This window comes from Dasypus novemcinctus, chromosome 4 (genome assembly GCF_030445035.2).
Source record: "Dasypus novemcinctus isolate mDasNov1 chromosome 4, mDasNov1.1.hap2, whole genome shotgun sequence".
Classification (NCBI taxonomy): domain Eukaryota; kingdom Metazoa; phylum Chordata; class Mammalia; order Cingulata; family Dasypodidae; genus Dasypus; species Dasypus novemcinctus.
Genome location: NC_080676.1, coordinates 153,762,975 through 153,779,413, shown reverse-complemented (window position 1 = coordinate 153,779,413; position 16,439 = coordinate 153,762,975). Strand labels below are relative to the sequence as shown.

General features: G+C 43.3%; 1 long non-coding RNA gene and 1 pseudogene across 1 annotated transcript in view; one reads left to right on the top strand and one right to left on the bottom strand.

The window, feature by feature from the left end:
- LOC131278298 (uncharacterized) overlaps positions 1 to 16,439 on the top strand; it is a 45,093-nt gene that overhangs the window by 11,736 nt on the left and 16,918 nt on the right. The window lies entirely within an intron of this gene.
- LOC101428431 (transcription factor E2F3 pseudogene) lies at positions 8,762 to 9,771 on the bottom strand (annotated as a pseudogene).

Here is a 16,439-nt window from a genome sequence, read left to right as displayed (position 1 = left end):
AAGCCATCCTGTGAGTGAATTACTAATGCCAGAATTCTCTGCTAATTCCTCAATAGGACTGTTAGGCCTTATAAAGCTTTAGTGATAGTTCCATCAGGGCAGTGTTATTGGGGATGAATGTACAGCAACTACCTCCAATCATAACACAGACTCCCCGTTTCTCACCTAGCATCATATCTAAGGCCATTCTATTTTCCCATGCCATTCTGCTGGTAGCATTCTAATTGTTCTGCAATTCCCTTAACTGCATTCCTGGTGTAACTAATAAAGCTCTGTTGATTATAATAGATATAATTAATCCAGTATACATTTTTATTAATGGTGACCCACTAGAAGAAGAATGACTCAAACCCAGCTGCTACTTGATTTCTAGCCTTAAATTTATCTGGGACTCCTTGGGGAACTCTTGTATTATTTAAATAGATCCTCTCATCAAAAGAACCAAGTAAACTTCTTTTCTCTCTCTCCCTCCCTGGGATGATATTCTCGCTTCTTTTTCAAATACCAAGGTGAATGGGGTAGCTAATTGGACCAGAGCACAGGTTCCGCCCCACCTCTCAGGCAGTATTGGTTGGAGAACACTCTTTCCACAGTACCACTACAGGTCTGCTTGAGGTTTGACCAAACTGGAGAAATTGTCAGTATGATCACTGCTTACATTCCGCACTTGTGTACACGAGGCCATGGTTTAAAGGTTTTGTAATCCTCTCCCGTTTAGAGAGACAAGCAGAGTGATTCTCTGGGCCCAGACAGGAAGCAGGTACGGCCTTGATGTTTTTGTTTTTGACTGGTGGGAAGAGAGGACAACATACAATTTTCACCAGGAATAGTATTTTGAAAGAGTAGGACCATGCACTTAAACTTCTTTTCATGCTTTTCTGTACTGAGCAGAAAGGGTACAAAATGAGCTGTAGGCCGGCCTGTTGCATAAGTGTAACAGTTGCTTTTGTTTAGACTCTGGACTATATATTTGATCCATTTTACCCAGGTATTTGTGTCCCCATATCCTATCTCTATTTCTATGATTTGCTTTAAATCTTCTGCCTTAAGTATCCTAACTGCTTTGGGATCATTTTGAATTGGGGAACTGGCTTTTGGTGGGTTTTCCTGTGGTATTTCTGAAGGGTTAGCTGGAGAGGGCACTGTGGGTGTCATACCTACAGGGGGAGAAAGGACTCAGGTACGGAACTTCCCCAGAGGATCTTTACCTGTAACATCTGCTCCCATTCCATAAACTCTATTGACCACTTGGTCCCTGCTGCTCCTCCCAGTTTCTAATTTGTCTGCTTTCTAAATAGTTATTACTACTAGGTTGCACTGAAGACTTTTGCAGTCTGGTTGGGTATTACCTTTATAAAAGGTTATCTTACCTTTTAATGGCCTTCAACTTGGTGAGACCCATCCCATATTCACAGTCCATCCCTTATACTGGGTAGTTCACTATACGTCATCCAGAAGGGGCAAGGAGGGGCTCGACTGTAATCGTTTTCCACTGGCTCTGGGCATAGGTATTTATTTTCCCCACTCAGCCATCGCTGGTGCTCTAAATTCCCAGTTTATTACTTGGCAGGCATTAAACTGCACCTTTTGGGACTCCAGAACTTGTCATATTTATAACTATTTTGATGGGGCTAATTGCTTCTAGGGTTTGGAACATTATAACTAGTAAGATTATTTTCACTTGTAACTTAAGGTCTGAATTTCTCCTTTGGTATTCTGATAGGACTAGGGCTATTGTTGACTAGGACAATACACAGCTAACCCCCTCCCCCACCCCACCCCCAGTTATTGTTTTTTCAGTGTGATCTTTCAGGGATCTGGGGCTGAAATTATTTTCCAAGACTCAGACGAAGTTGTTGGGTACTTACTGTCCAGTTCAGGTACTGTTCCTTTTACTCGAGTGTAATGAGTCCAGCCTTTGCTTGCCATTTGGACTACTGTTTCAGTTGTCAGCAAGACTTGATAAGGTCCTTCCCAGGTCGGTTGGAGTTTGGACTCTTTTCATGACTTGATTAGGACCCAGCTGCCAGGTCAGTGTTGGTGGACTGCAAATTCAAGAAGCGGAGTCTGAGTCAGCAAACCCTGATGTCTGAGGGATGACAAAGTAGAAGACAAGGCCAGTATATAATTTTGAAGAAGAAGAGCCTTCAGCTCCAGGCTTCCTAGGGAAGGGCAAGCCAAAAAGCACTTCATAAAGAGAAATTCCCAGTTCCCTCCTAGGGGCAGTTCAGATTCTTAACAGAGCTTTGGTAAACATTTAACCTATGGTAATTTGGTTTCTAAGACCAATTTAGAGAGATGTTTTTTTAAGGTTTTGTTCATTCTTTCTACTTCCCCTGAGGATGGTGGGTGCCAGTGTGTATGGAAGTTCCTTGTGACACCTAGACCCTGCATAATATTTTGCAACACTCTGGATGTAAAGTGACTACCATTGTCTGAATCTATGTTTTCTACTAACCCATACTGGGGAATGATTTGTTTAAGGATGATTTTTGAAGTCTCTGATGCTATAGCTGAAGCTAGAGGGTTTGCTTCTATGCACCCTGTCAGGTAACCTACAATAACCAGACATACTTTAGTTGACCTACAGGGGGCATTTCAGCATAATCAATTTGAATGCTCTGGAATGGTCTGAGGCCCAGCTCCCTCCCCCTGGCACTTGCTTTCTTAAAATTTTTGTATTAACTTTTGACAGATTATGCACCATCCACTTATTTGTTTGGCTAAAGTATAAAGGCCCATACACCCAAAATGCTTGAGGACCAGGTCACACATGGCCCGTACTCCCCAGAGACTCCCTTGGTGCAAAACCACTAGTACTTTCCTCATTATTTGCTTATTCAACATCTGCCAGCCATCTGGGAGGAGCCACTTCCCTTGGCTATCTAAGGTTGCCCCCAGTTGTTCTAGTTCTTTTACTTCCTTTTCAGAGAATACAGGGATTCCAATTTCTTTGGGGATGGAGGGTATCAGGATTATTAGTTCCAGAGGGGAGCAGAGGGAAGCCTCTTTGGCCTTTTTATCAGCCAATCTGTTGCCTTTTGCTTCAAAAGTGTGACACTTCTCTTTTTTTTTTTTTAAAGATTTATTTTTATTTATTTAATTCCCCTCCCCTCCCCCGGTTGTCTGTTTTCTGTGTCTTTTTGCTGCGTCTTGTTTCTTTGTCCGCTTCTGTTGTCATCAGCGGCACAGGAAGTGTGGGCGGCGCCATTCCTCGGCAGGCTGCTCCCTCCTTCGTGCTGGGCAGCTCTCCTTATGGGTGCATTCCTTGCGCGTGGGGCTCCCCTATGCGGGGGACACCCCTGTGTGGCACGGCACTCCTTGCGCGCATCAGCACTGCACATGGGCCAGCTCCACATGGGTCAAGGAGGCCCGGGGCTTGAACCGCGGACCTCCCATGTGGTAGACGGACGCCCTAACCACTGGGCCAAAGTCCGTTTCCCAAAAGTGTGACACTTCTGATGCCCATTTATATGCACCATGGATATTTCCCTTGGTAAGAGCAGACTGGCTAACACTTGTTTTACCAGTTCCACATGGACTAATCCCTTCCCTCTGCTATTGATCAATCCCCTTTCTTCCCAAAATTTTCCAAAGATGTGGACCATGCCAAAGCCATGTTTAGAATTTGTGTAGACTGTACCATCTTTTTCCTCTGACAATTTAAGGACTTGATTTAATGCATACAGCTCACAAGTTTGAGCTGACCAGTCATTGGGCAGTCAGCCAGCTTCTTTCACCTCACAAGTTAGCTCATCAACAACAGCATAGCCATTATGCATTTTTCCTTCCAGGGCCCTAGAAGACCCATCTATAAACAATTTTTTCCCCTGAATGTAAGGGAAGATCCCCTAGGTCAGGCCAGACTTGGGTTTGATATTCAATTAAGTCTAAACAATCATGTTCAGGAATTTCTACCTGGTTGGGATCTTTCCAAAGGAAAGAAGCTGGGTTCAGACTATGATCAATTGTCAGTATTAAATTGTCTTTTTCCATTAGAATCGCCTCATATTTCAGAATTAGGGAATCCGTTAACCATCTTCCTGCTTTTTGAGACAAAATAGTCCTGACCTGATAAGGGGTGCTAACAACTAAAGCCCCTCCAAAGGTTAGTTCCCTGCTTTCTTCTACTAAGAGAGCAGTTGCTGTCATGGCCTGAACACACCCTGGCCATCCCCTGGAGACAGGATCCAGGATTCTGGAAAGGAAGGCCACGGGCTTTCTTTGGCCTCCCCAGATCTGGGTTAAGATTCCCAAGGCTGTCCCCTTATCTACTGTCACAAACAGATGAAAAGGTTTCTTGAGGGAGGGAAGGGCTAGAACAGGGGTTTGCACCAATGCCTGTTTGAGCCCCTCTAAGGCTTTTACTTCCTTCTCCTTCCATTCTAATTTGTCAGACTCCTCCTCAACAGTTTTTGGTATAACCCTTTGGTTTGGGATGCATAAGAATCTATTCATAATCTACAATATCCCACCAATCCCAAAAATCTTAGTTCTCTTTTTGTCCGGGGAAGAGGTAATTCAGTAATGGCCTAAATTTTCTGGATTTATCTTCCTCCTTCCCTCACTAATGAGATGACCCAGATATTTGACTTCCTTTTCTACAAATTGTAGCTTACTTTTTGACACTCTTAGCCCTTGTTCCCCCAGGAAATTCAATAAGCTCTTTGTAGTTCAGATCACTATCTGCCTTTCTTCACCTGGTAATAGCATATCATCTACATATTGTAAAAGGGAAATTTCAGGTGGGACTGCAAATTTCTCTAATATTTTTTCCAGTTTCTGCCCAAAGAGGTTGGGGGAATTCTGTGAAGCCTTGGGGTAAAACTGTCCACCTATACTGCCATTTTCTTCCTGCAGAGGGATCCTCCCACTCAAAGGCAAACAAGTCTCTAATCTCTGGATCAAGGGGACAGGTCCAAAAGGCATCTTTTAGATCTATTACACTAAACCATTTATGATGGCAGGGGATCTTACTAAGGAGAGTGTATGGACTTGGGACTACTGAGTGTTGAACCTGAATGATTTTATTAAAGGCCCTTAGATCCTGTACCAACCTCCAATTACCGTCTGATTTCTGAACAGGCAAGATAGGAGAATTGAAGGTGGACATGCAGGGCTCCAAGAGTCCATCCCGAAGGAGGCCTTCGATGATGGGTTGAAGTCCTCATCTCCCCTTAAGAGGAATGGGATGTTGTCTTTGACAAATAATTTTCCCTTTCTTTTTCAATTTGATTTTAATAGAGGCTACCTGCAACCCCCCTCTATTCCCTTCTCTTACCCACACTTCCTCTCTGATGTCTTTCTCATTTTCTTCAGTGAGCATGGCTAAGACTACTTCTATCAGCCCATTCCTTACTTCCAAATCCAAACCCATGAATACTGTTAAGTCCCTTCCCAACAAATTACTCCCGGCTTCTGGGATGTACAACAGAGGGCTTACAATTCAATTGTTTGCCCAACAAATATTAGGGGGAGAAAGAATGGGACCTCAAATCCTTCTCCTTTTACCCCTGAGATTGTAAGGGAACCTCCGGAGAATTTGGTTCCTCTGGGGAGATGAGTCATAGAGGATCAGGCTATGCCAGTGTCCACTAGAAATGTAATTTCTTCCTGATATGGGTCCACCGTTAGATTTACTAAAGGATCTGGGTGGGCTTTAGAAGCGAGGAGCCTCAGACCCCCCTAATCCTCAAAATTCATGAGGGGAATTACCCGACTCTCTTTCTTTTAAACTCGGGCATTCCCTTTTGAAATGACCAGGCCTCCCACAGTATCGCACCCTGCAGAGCCTTGCATTTTCCTTGTCCCCTTATCTAAATAAGCCCGTTTTGCATCTTTATTTCATCTCTGCCTGTTCTCCCTGACTCCCATCCAGTCTTTTCTTAACCATTTGATCGACTGTGCCTCACATAACCTTTGTTTTCTGTTTCTGCTTTTCCTCCTCTCTCCTTACAAACACTTTCTGGGACTCTCTCAATAACTCTTCCAATGGCTTATCCATCCATCCTTCTATTTTCTGAATCTTCTTCTGAATGTCAGGCCAAGACCCTTTCACATAGCTGACTTTTAACATTCCCTGAGCCACAGGATCCTCAGGGTCGATCCCTGAATATTTTCTCACTTAGTCCCTCAATTGTTGCAGGTAAGCAGAGGGAGTTTCATCCTTCTCCTGCGCTACTTCAAAGGCCTTATTCAAGTTTTGAGATTTGGGTATGGCCAATTCGATCCCCTGTATAATGAGGTCTCTAAGATCTTTCATTTATGCTCTGTCCCCCAGGTCATTATTATCCCAATTAGGGTCTGTGTTTGGGAACTTCTGTTCTCCTGCCATTACCCCCTGTCCGGGTGGATGCTGCCTTTCCCACTCCTTCATAGCTGCCCTCCACACCATTCCTTTTTCTTCTCCCATAAAGAGGATATTCAGTATGGACATAAGTTCAGGTCAGGTGTATAAACTAGGACCTAGAATTGATCTACTTGTTTAGCCAGCCCCACTGGATCTTCCATTAGAGATTTCATCTCCTTTTTGAAGTTCCTTACTTCAGTACTTGTCAGTGGGGCATTTACATAGCCAATCTCCCCTGGCCCCATTCATTGGTACTTCTCTCAGCGGATACAAAGGCTCAGTGGAGTTTTGTTCTTTCACTCTCTTCTCTTCAGATGCTCTGGGGAATGGAAAATTTTGTTTATTTTTCTTACACTATTTCAATTCTTTCTTCAGCTGTTGGTGGGTTGTAACCCATAGGGCTATTGGCCCCACTTGATTCTCCGGTTCCCCAGGACTTACAGTGGATTCTATTGGGCCCTCCAAGTCTAATGGCCCTTCTCCTGGGAGGGGAGGGGGAACATAAGGAGGAAGGAGATTAGACAGGGAGTCCCAGGGTTTAGTTTCTACAGCTTTTGTTTCTGCAGCCTTAGTTTCTGCAAGCTTAGTCTTGGGGCCTGGATTTTCAGCTTTCATAGGATAGAGAGTGGCCCCCTTTCCCTTTAACCAGCACATGGCATAGTCAGACTCTTCTTTGGAGAAGGGTATTTTTCCATTAACATACAACAAGGCCAGCACAAAGCCAATCCTCATCTGCCCCGTATTTTGGCCAGAATACGTCAGGCAATAAAATACTTTCCTTGGTCCAGATACCACAGCAGTATTTAATCATTTTCTTCTTGTCTTTTCCCTTGGTCCGATCACTATTGGTCCAATGCCTTAACATCCTCCCTAGTGGACTATCCGGAGGAATGTCTCTGGGGGATCCTACAGATATCCCCTTCCCCTTTTTTCCCAGTCAACTGACTGTCTCTATTTCCCATTCTGAATCTTGTCTGGGTCTCTTTCATTTGAATCTTTTGCTTTGTCCGTCTCCGGCCCCTTCCCTCATGGGAAAAGCATAACGCGAATTGGGACTCTGCACTCACTTCACGCCATTTGTCACTGGTATCATGCACACACAGTGAACCATGGACTCATCAGAATTCCCGGCCACCAAGGTAATACTTAATAGCCTTTGTTCTTACCTTGGTCCATGCATGGAGTCACCTGGTCAACAAGAGGCAGATTTTCCCTTCCCTTTTTCTCATCCACAATCAGCAGATCTAAGTGTCTGTTCTCAGGCCTCTTGGCTTCAGAGGCGAGGTCCCCACTGGTGGAGTCCAAGATGTTTAAACAGTGGGGCACGCCTCCTCGTCGTCCACCCCAGGGGTCCACTCTCTGAAGCCTCAGAATCCCAGGCGAGCTCCCAAAGCTGTTAGAAAGAAATCTTCTTCTGGAAGAAAATAAGGCTCACCCGATTGTGGAGAAGAAAAGAATTTATTCTCAAACTTGCAAGAAGGGGTGCACAATCAGAAAACGTGGCTGGCGCCCCGAACAAAGAAAAATGACACAATTTATACCCCTAAGCCTAGCACGCAAGCCCTTCTTCTGTTTCTCCATAGATTGGATACTTCAGAAGTTGCAGCCTATCCAAGAAGATTTAACTTTCTGGCACAAAAGTTTGTGATTAACCATTTCCCCCATCACATTCCAACCATTTTAGTTTTTTACCTGCTCCCCTTTGCCAAATAAGGAATGGAATTTAGTTCTGAATTGGTATTGACTTAGCTCTTTCTTGGGCATCTTTTTTACTGCCCATAGGACCAGCTTAAGCTGGTTTCCTTTGTTCCTGCTTAACCCGGGAGTGGGAGACTAAGGCAGTAGGCTGCCAGGTTACATTAATCAATATTTTCTTCCTTTATGTGAAAACTAAACTAATCTTCCTTCCTTACACGTTCCATATTAGCAGGCACCAAGGACATGCACTCTGCGTCAAAGGCACGGCTTGAAATGCTGTTAGGGAAGGTCGCTGTTCCCGTGGGCACTTCATGGCCAGGCCCTGGGCTGTGACCTGGCTGTCAGGCACAGCAAGCCAATCCGGGGGGCAGGGGAAGTCCACGTTGGACACCTGATTGCACATTTTCTCACTTGCTGACTCATCCAGGGGAGGTTTGGAAGCCTGGGACAAAGCAGGGCTTTCCTGGGGGAGCCTGTGACTGTACATTTAGACAATTTTATTTTTTTAAATTCATTAAAACATCAGCTGTGTTCTGGAGTCTGTGGTTTACTTCATGATAATATCTTGGAGGGAGAAGGTAGGAAGGGACAGCCCTGAATGACAGACGTTCTGGTTCCATGATTAAAAAAAAAAATATATATATATATATATATATATATATATATATATATATATATATGTAGGTTTATAAGGAGAATACACACAAAGCACAATCAACTGTACATAAAATCTTCCACCAGTGGGAGCTTCTCCAAATCATAAGCATGGAAGAGATCACTGATGCCTTCTTCCTCCCTGAGGCTTAGCAGATAGTCTTCTTGGAGCAGGGGAGGCAGTAAGTTCACAAAGGGTCCTTCGAGGTTGGCAGGAATTTGGTCCTCAATCTGCTGTAAAAGGTTGGCTGGGGAGGCTAAAGGAGAAAGGTTTGCCATAGAAACAGAGCAAGCACTATGTCCTGAGTTGGTTGAAGCCAAGTCTTTGGAAGTGGGTTTAGGGATATTCCCATCGTGGTCTTGGTTGTTTGTTTTCATTGCACTGTGTGTTTTCAGTCTCTCCTGGACACACATAAACCTCAATGGGTCCTTGGGTACTTGACAAATGTATTTGCAGGCTCTCTAATGGGTCAGGCACTTCAAGTCTTGTTTCTGGAGGGGTTTTCACAACCATAACAGTTTGGTCTTTAAGGCCACTAACTTTTTGAATGTCTTGTTATGTAACATAAGCTAACCTTTGATTCTCTGAATCCTCGGTTAGCAGTTTGAGGTCCAGGGTGCAGCTTTGGATCAGCTCGTCTAACCTCTTCTCGTCCTGGCTGAGCTCGGTCACTTCTTTGGACAGGCCCTGACACTGGGCCAGCATGCCCCCATCCTCAGCCAGACTGCAACCCATCCACTGGACGTTGTTTTTCGACTTCTTCTTGGTGAGGTGGATGCCTTCCAGTAGGGTGGTGATGTCATAGATTCTTCTCTTCTGCACTTCCAGCACCTCGGCAGCTTTGCTCAGATCCAAGACCCCATCGGGGGACTGGCCAGGAGCTGAATGAACTTCTTGGTGACATATCATACCGTGATTTTTCTGAGGGACATTTTGGAGTTTTTGGACTATCTGGACTTTGCAGCGTGGCTCTTCCTTTGCCCTTGGGGGTTTTTAAACCATCTGAGAGGTACTGATGACCACTTTCTCCCAGCTCTAGCCTTCACTTTGCTTGCTGCTGTAAGGGCATTTCTGAGCCCGGCCCGGCTCTGGGGCGGCTGGGGGACCAGGACCATCCTAGACCAGGGAGCCAGCAAGCAGGAGAAAGTGGGTGCCCCTGATACACATTTTAAAGGTCATTTAAATACAGAAATGTCTTAATATTTGTACTACCCCCCCAAGTTGGTGGCCACTGGTCTGGTGACCCTGTGGAGTCTGGTCTGCAGGATTCCTCTCTGTACCCCTGAAATCCAGCCCCCTCCATATGCTCTGAGTTGCTGCTTCCTCTCTCTTTATTGATCATGCTCATCGAAAGCCCCTAAGTGACAATAAATGGAGAAATCCTGGGTCCTGTACCACAAAGCAGAGCTGTCCCAGTGTCAGCTCAGAAAGAATTTTCAGGCTGCACCTCTATGTGGATGGATGGCATAGATGTTCTTACAGGGCTACTGAAGGTTGCACAAGTCATGCAGTGCGCTTCTTGGATGCAGGTGGCCACTTTAGTTTTTTTAAAGTGAACTTTCTTCATATAGTTTATCAAAGATGGAAAAAATTCTGGAAACATGAAGCAGTGCAACAGCAGTCATTTAACCCCCAAAGCCCTCTAGCTGGAGTGCATCTTATTCACTAAACATGTTTGAGAGACTATGGCACACTAGACATGGAGGGTTCAATAATGAACAAGAGAGACATGGCAACTGCCCTCATGAAATCTATGACAGAAAGATATTGACAAGCAATTAAATGTGTGGTGAGAATGGAGCCCACAGTAGAGGAGTTAGGTTAAATTGTCATTTTCTATTTTTTAAGGGATACAGAAAGCATGCATGAACAATTCCTAAAAGCAATGTTTAGGAAAGAATAATGCTAAGGAGAAAAACAGGTGACTTTTGATCTGAAGAAGATAATCAATTTATGTCACATGCAGGTCAAAGATTGTTTTGCTTTTTGCTTTCAAAAAAATACCTAAAATGAGTCTTATTTGGTTGAATAAGTTGTTTCAGGGTTGGAGGAAATAAAAGTAAGCTCTTTTGACATTCAGCATAACTGCCTCGACCACACACTTTTGGGCATGCCTCCATGAGTCATAACAGAAGCAGTGGAGAGCCATGTTTACCCAACCATTTTTTCTTTTTTTTTTTAATCTCATTTTTTCCTGTTCTTTTTTTTACAATTTATTTTGTACATTTAATAAAGGAATATACAAACAATTAAAAATTAAAAAGAAAACACAGTTGAATAAAAATATGCATTTCTCAATTAAATGTGCTGGGCACCTATAAATTTTTTTTGAATCATACAATATGTTACACAATATATTTGGTTCATAGAAATGTAATCATAGAGTATTTGTTCTTTTGTGTCTGGCTTGCTTCACTCAACATAATGTCCTCCAGTTTCATCCATGTGTCATATGTTTTGCAAGTTCATTTCTTCTTACAGTTGCATAATATTCCATTGCGTGAATAGACCACAGTTTATCCATTCATATGTTGATGGACACCTGGGTTGTTTCGACATTTTGGCAATCATGAATAATGTCACTATGAACATTTGTGTTCAGATGTCTGTTCATGTCACTAATCTCAGTTCTTCTGGGTATATACCCAATAGTGGTAGTGTAGGGTTTATCTTGTTTTGACTATTGGCAAAACTTATTTGCTAACTTCAGGAATAAACCAAAATAAAACCCCATCCTGAGCAGGAACTGAGTCCTCATTCTTGGCAATCCTAGGACCTGGACCAGACATTATGGCATGACCCTGTCTATACTGATGCTGTCAGGTTGTGTCCATGGCAACCTGGGTCCCCTTTCCACGGCCTGCAGGTCACCAGCCTGCATCTTCTAATGACAACCATCTGCATCTCTGTTGGATACTTGCGAACGAATGTTTCCCTGGGACCAGGTTTTACCCAATGCCAGGTGGATGTAGGGGTACAAAGACCCCAGCTCCCTCACCTCTTGGCCAGGATAATTGTGTGGCATGTATTTGATACCATATTCCTGAGCTTTTCCGTGGGGTTAAGATTTACTGCTCACTTTGATAGCTGGCTTATTGAAAATCTTCCCTTCCCTGTATCATCTCCCCTCTACTCTGCTCCTGTCTCTGAACCTCCCAGGATTTTCTTTAATGGGGAGTCCAATTAAGATAGGTAGTAATGTAGGCTAAAAATTGACACTGCCTCTCATCCCTCTTGCACTAAAAGTCCCACACTTCTCTCTCCAAAAGGCGAGTAAGAGAATCTAGGGAGGAGGGGCAAATTTCTGCTCCTGTGCTTTCCTATAATTTGTTCAATCCTGCTTATGGCTGTAAGAATCCAAACACCCAGAATGGGGTGGATTTGTCTCCACGTCTGTTAAACCACAATGAACACAATCCTCAGGTACCAGCTGTCATAAACAATCTCTTCTACTGATGTTGGGGTTTTTACATCTTTCTATCTCTGCCACTAAAGGGTAATTTTCCACTCCTGCAAAAGTAGAAAATCACAATACAGAAACCTGCAAATTTTGTATTTAAGTAGCAATTTATGTATCCCTTAAAGCAGTGGTTCTCAAACTTTAGTGTGCATCAGAATCACCTGAGGGCTTGTTAAAATACACATCCCTAGGTCCCCTCCCCAGAGGTGCTGATTTGATTGGTCTAGGGTGGGGCCCTGGAATCTGCATTTCTCACAACTTTACAGGTGTTGCCAATCCTACTGGCCCACAGAACCCACTTTGAGAACTAGTGATTTAAAGGGTTTCGATGTCCTTTCCACCAGGCTTAGGTTCTTACATTTCTTACATTTTCTCTTCCTTTCATAGGATTTTAAAAAAAAACACCTTTTTTATTTTTTCTTTATCTTTTTAAATTAGAAAAGTTGTGGGCTTATAGAAAATCATGCACAGAATGCAAAATTCCCATATACCCTCTATTATTAACACCTTGCTTTAGTGTGGCAACTTTGTTACCATTCATAAAAGAACATTTTAATGTTTGTGCTATTAAGTATAGTCCATCATTTACAATAGGGCTCACTGTTTGCTTTCACGGGATCTTATAATATGATATATATTTTTTTCTCCCCCATGTCATTGTATTGTATCTAATAGACTATTAGAGTTTCTTAGTGATGGTAAGATACATACTCTTTTTTACTTATGTAGATGTTCTCAGGCTAACATAGTCCATGTTAGCAGTTTTTTTTTTTTTAATCTACTTTATTTAATTTTATATACACTTAGGTCAGGTGTGGGAAGATGGCAGAGTAGCTCCAGAATGCAGTCCTTCCACCAGACTACTGCTAAAGAGGCAGGAACCATCTGAAACAACTCTTTCAAAACTATGGAAGCCAGAAGAACACTGTCCAGCATCTAGGGAAGAGCAGGAGGAAGTGGCTGATACAGTATGGTAAAGAACAGCAAACTGCTCTCTCCACATGGTGGTGACTGGTACCCATCCCCCACTGTCATGGCAGGCTGCTGTGGGGTCCAGCCCCTGGCTAGCTTACTGGGTCCCTGGCCCTATTTTGGCTGGAAAAGACTGACTTTAGAAAGATCTCTCTGGTGGGCCCCTCCTCCTAGAATTTGCTCTCCAGGTAAAAGCAGTTTGAAACAATGAAAGCAGTGTAAGAAACTGTAGAGGTGGACCGTTCCAGGCAAAGGTTTGTTGGCTCCAAACCTCCAGGAGAGGGAGTTCTGTCTCCTGGGAAACAGGTAAAAACCAAACTCCTGTAAACAGGGAACTGCAAAACAACTAGGAAGGAAAAGCCCGGGATATGACAATGGTCCAGAAAAAGAAAACTCTGTACATTGCATTTGCCTTGGACAGAACTTCCTGATAGGAGGCTGAAGCTCAAGAAAATCTCTGTCATATCACCAGCTGGTTACAAAATCAATAAACAGAGACCTCATGAAAAAATTTCCAGAATTAACATTTTAAAATATTAAAATGTACAGTGTGCAAAAAAAGGGTACAAGCAGAGAAGACTGTAGGAAGATGGCTGTGGACTAATAGGCAGAGCTGAATGCTCTCACAGAAACAATGGAGAAAGAGCCAAAAGTTGTTTGAGGGACCTGCTTTGCGGGTCAGCACAGCAGGACACTGCTACCACAACTCCCAGGAGGGTGAGGGACAGAGAGATGAAGAAGCCAGAATGGTAACATGATTTCCAAGTGCCCATGGTGATGGGGAAGGGTTTCCCTCCCCCACCCCCAAGACATTAAGCTGAAGTAAAACCCCTGGCTCACTGCACCTGACTGAGAGAGGAACAGACATCGTCTTCCCTGTCAGCTGTTTCAAGGGAAAAAGGAGAGAGGTCAGGGTGCTTTTTTCCAGTGAATTCGGTTAGCAGAGCCTGCTTTGAATCTCCACAGGAACACAGGAAAGCTGAGACTGAAACACCTCCATGGAAAGGTGCTCTGACTAGCACCATCTGCAGGCCTGTCTGGAAATTGCAGGACAAAAGCTGTTTGCACTCTTTGTATCCAACTCCTGGGAGGTAATCTGTGCCACATTCGTGAGTCCTGGCCTGATTTATAAACTTAAGCTGGGCAATTTTAAAGACTGAAAATAAGTTGAGCCAAATATCAAAGAAGAGCTGTGAAAAAGAGTATAAAACAAACAATAAATAGGAAATGATGGCCCATCCAATGAAAAAGGATAAAAATAGAAACACCAATGAAGTAAACCAGGATGTGGATATCCTGAAAAAAACCTTATTAAAAATCTTAAAAATGCTCATGGAGATAAAGGAAAACACAGAGAAAGAACTAAAGGATATCAGGAAAACAATGAATGAGCAATATGATAACTTTAGTAAAGAGATAGAAAATTTTAAAAGGAACCAAACAGAACTACATGGAGTTGAAAACCACAATAACTGAAATGAAAAATTCCAGGAGAGCCGATTGGAACTGGCAGAAGAAAGAAGCAGTGAACTCAAAGACAAGACACTTCAAATGAGTCAGGCTGAGGAGCAGAAAGAAAAAAGAATTATTAAAAGCAAAAATAGCCTGACACATTTGGACATTATGAAGCATACCAAAATAGGCATTATGGGAGTCCCAGAAGGAAAAGAAAGAATGGGGCAGAGGACTAGTCAAAGAAATAATGACAGAGAACTCCCCAAATTTAGCAAAAGATGTGCGTGTGCATACATGAGAAGCCCAGAGAATACCAAACAGGATAAACATTCACAAAAATAGACCCTGTCATATATTGATCACACTATTGAATGTGAAAGACAAGGAGAGTTCTGAAATCCGCAGGAGAAAAGCAATGTGTTATGTACAAGGGAGCCCCAATTAGACTGAGTGCCAATTTCTCATAAGAAACCATGGAGGCAGGAAGACAGTGGGTTGAAATACTTAGAGTGTGGAAAGAAAACAACTGCCAACCAAGAACTAAATATCTGGCAAAACTTTCTTTCAAAAATGAGAGAAAGGGGAACTGGTGTAGCTCAGTGGTTGAGCACTGGCTTCCCACATACAAGGTCCTGAGTTCAATCCCCAGCCCGGTACCTCAAAAACAAAAACAAAATTAGGGAGTGGATGTGGCTCAAGTGGTTGAGCTCCCACCTCCCACCTGGGAGGTCCTGGCTTCAGTTCCCAGTGCCTCCTGAAAAAACAAAAGCAAACAAAAAGTAAAACAAATGAAAAAACCAATTCAGGGAAGCTGATGCGGCTCAGTGGTTTCCACACATGAGGTCTTGGGTTCAATCCCTGGGCCCTGGTACCTCAAAAAAACAAGAAGCAAAACAAAATAAAATAAAATAAAAAGAGAGAGCGATTAAGACATTCCCAGCCATGTATGAGGGTTCTAGTTTCTCCACATCCTTGTCATTATCTGTCTTTTTTCTTTAAAACCGTCCTAGTGGGAGTGAAATGGTGTGTCAAAGTGGCTTTGATGTGCATTTCTGTGATGGCTAATGATGTTGAGGAACTTCACATGGGCTTTGTGGCCATTTGTATATCTTCTTTGGGGGTATATCTATTCAAGTCCTTTAGCCATTTAAACAAATTGGGTTAATTGCCTTTTTATTCCTTTTGACACCCTTGAGAGTCATGGTTCCTCTTCTCAGAACAATGCACACAAGATCCCAGGACCCAGGGCTGAATCCCAGGTGGACTTGGGAAGGAAGAGACTCGGGTCAGCAAGGCTGGCTCCCTCCCGCCTCACACTGACCTGGGCTTACCCCCACTTGAATAATTTTTCACATCCAAGGGACTCTTGTACATGAAAAATCCACACTAAATTATTGTTTTTTTGTTTTTTCAATAAGATAGAAGTTTATTTTTCTCTCAAGACATAATCCAAAAGATGGTGGTCTGTTCCAGGCAGGCAGGCCACTTTGCTCTATAGGTCCACCAGGGCCCCAAGTTCCTTCTCTGTGGTTGCTCTGTCACACCTTAGGGTGATGCGCTGGTCCACTTGACCAGAGCTGGCTCATTATCAGGTTCTACATTCCAGAACACAGGGAGGGGAAGGAGGACATCCAAGGCTGGTGTCTATATCTTTAAGGGGATGGTTCAGAGACTGTATTTCCACTGTCTTCAGATTGGTACAGACTGTCGTGTGGCCACATCTAGCTGCAAGAGAGGTGGGGAAATGGAGCTCAGCAGCTGTTATTCGTTGTCTTAAACAGTTATCAATGGTCTAATAGTCACATTCTGCTTAGATAACTACTATACCAAAAGACACAGATTTTACAAAT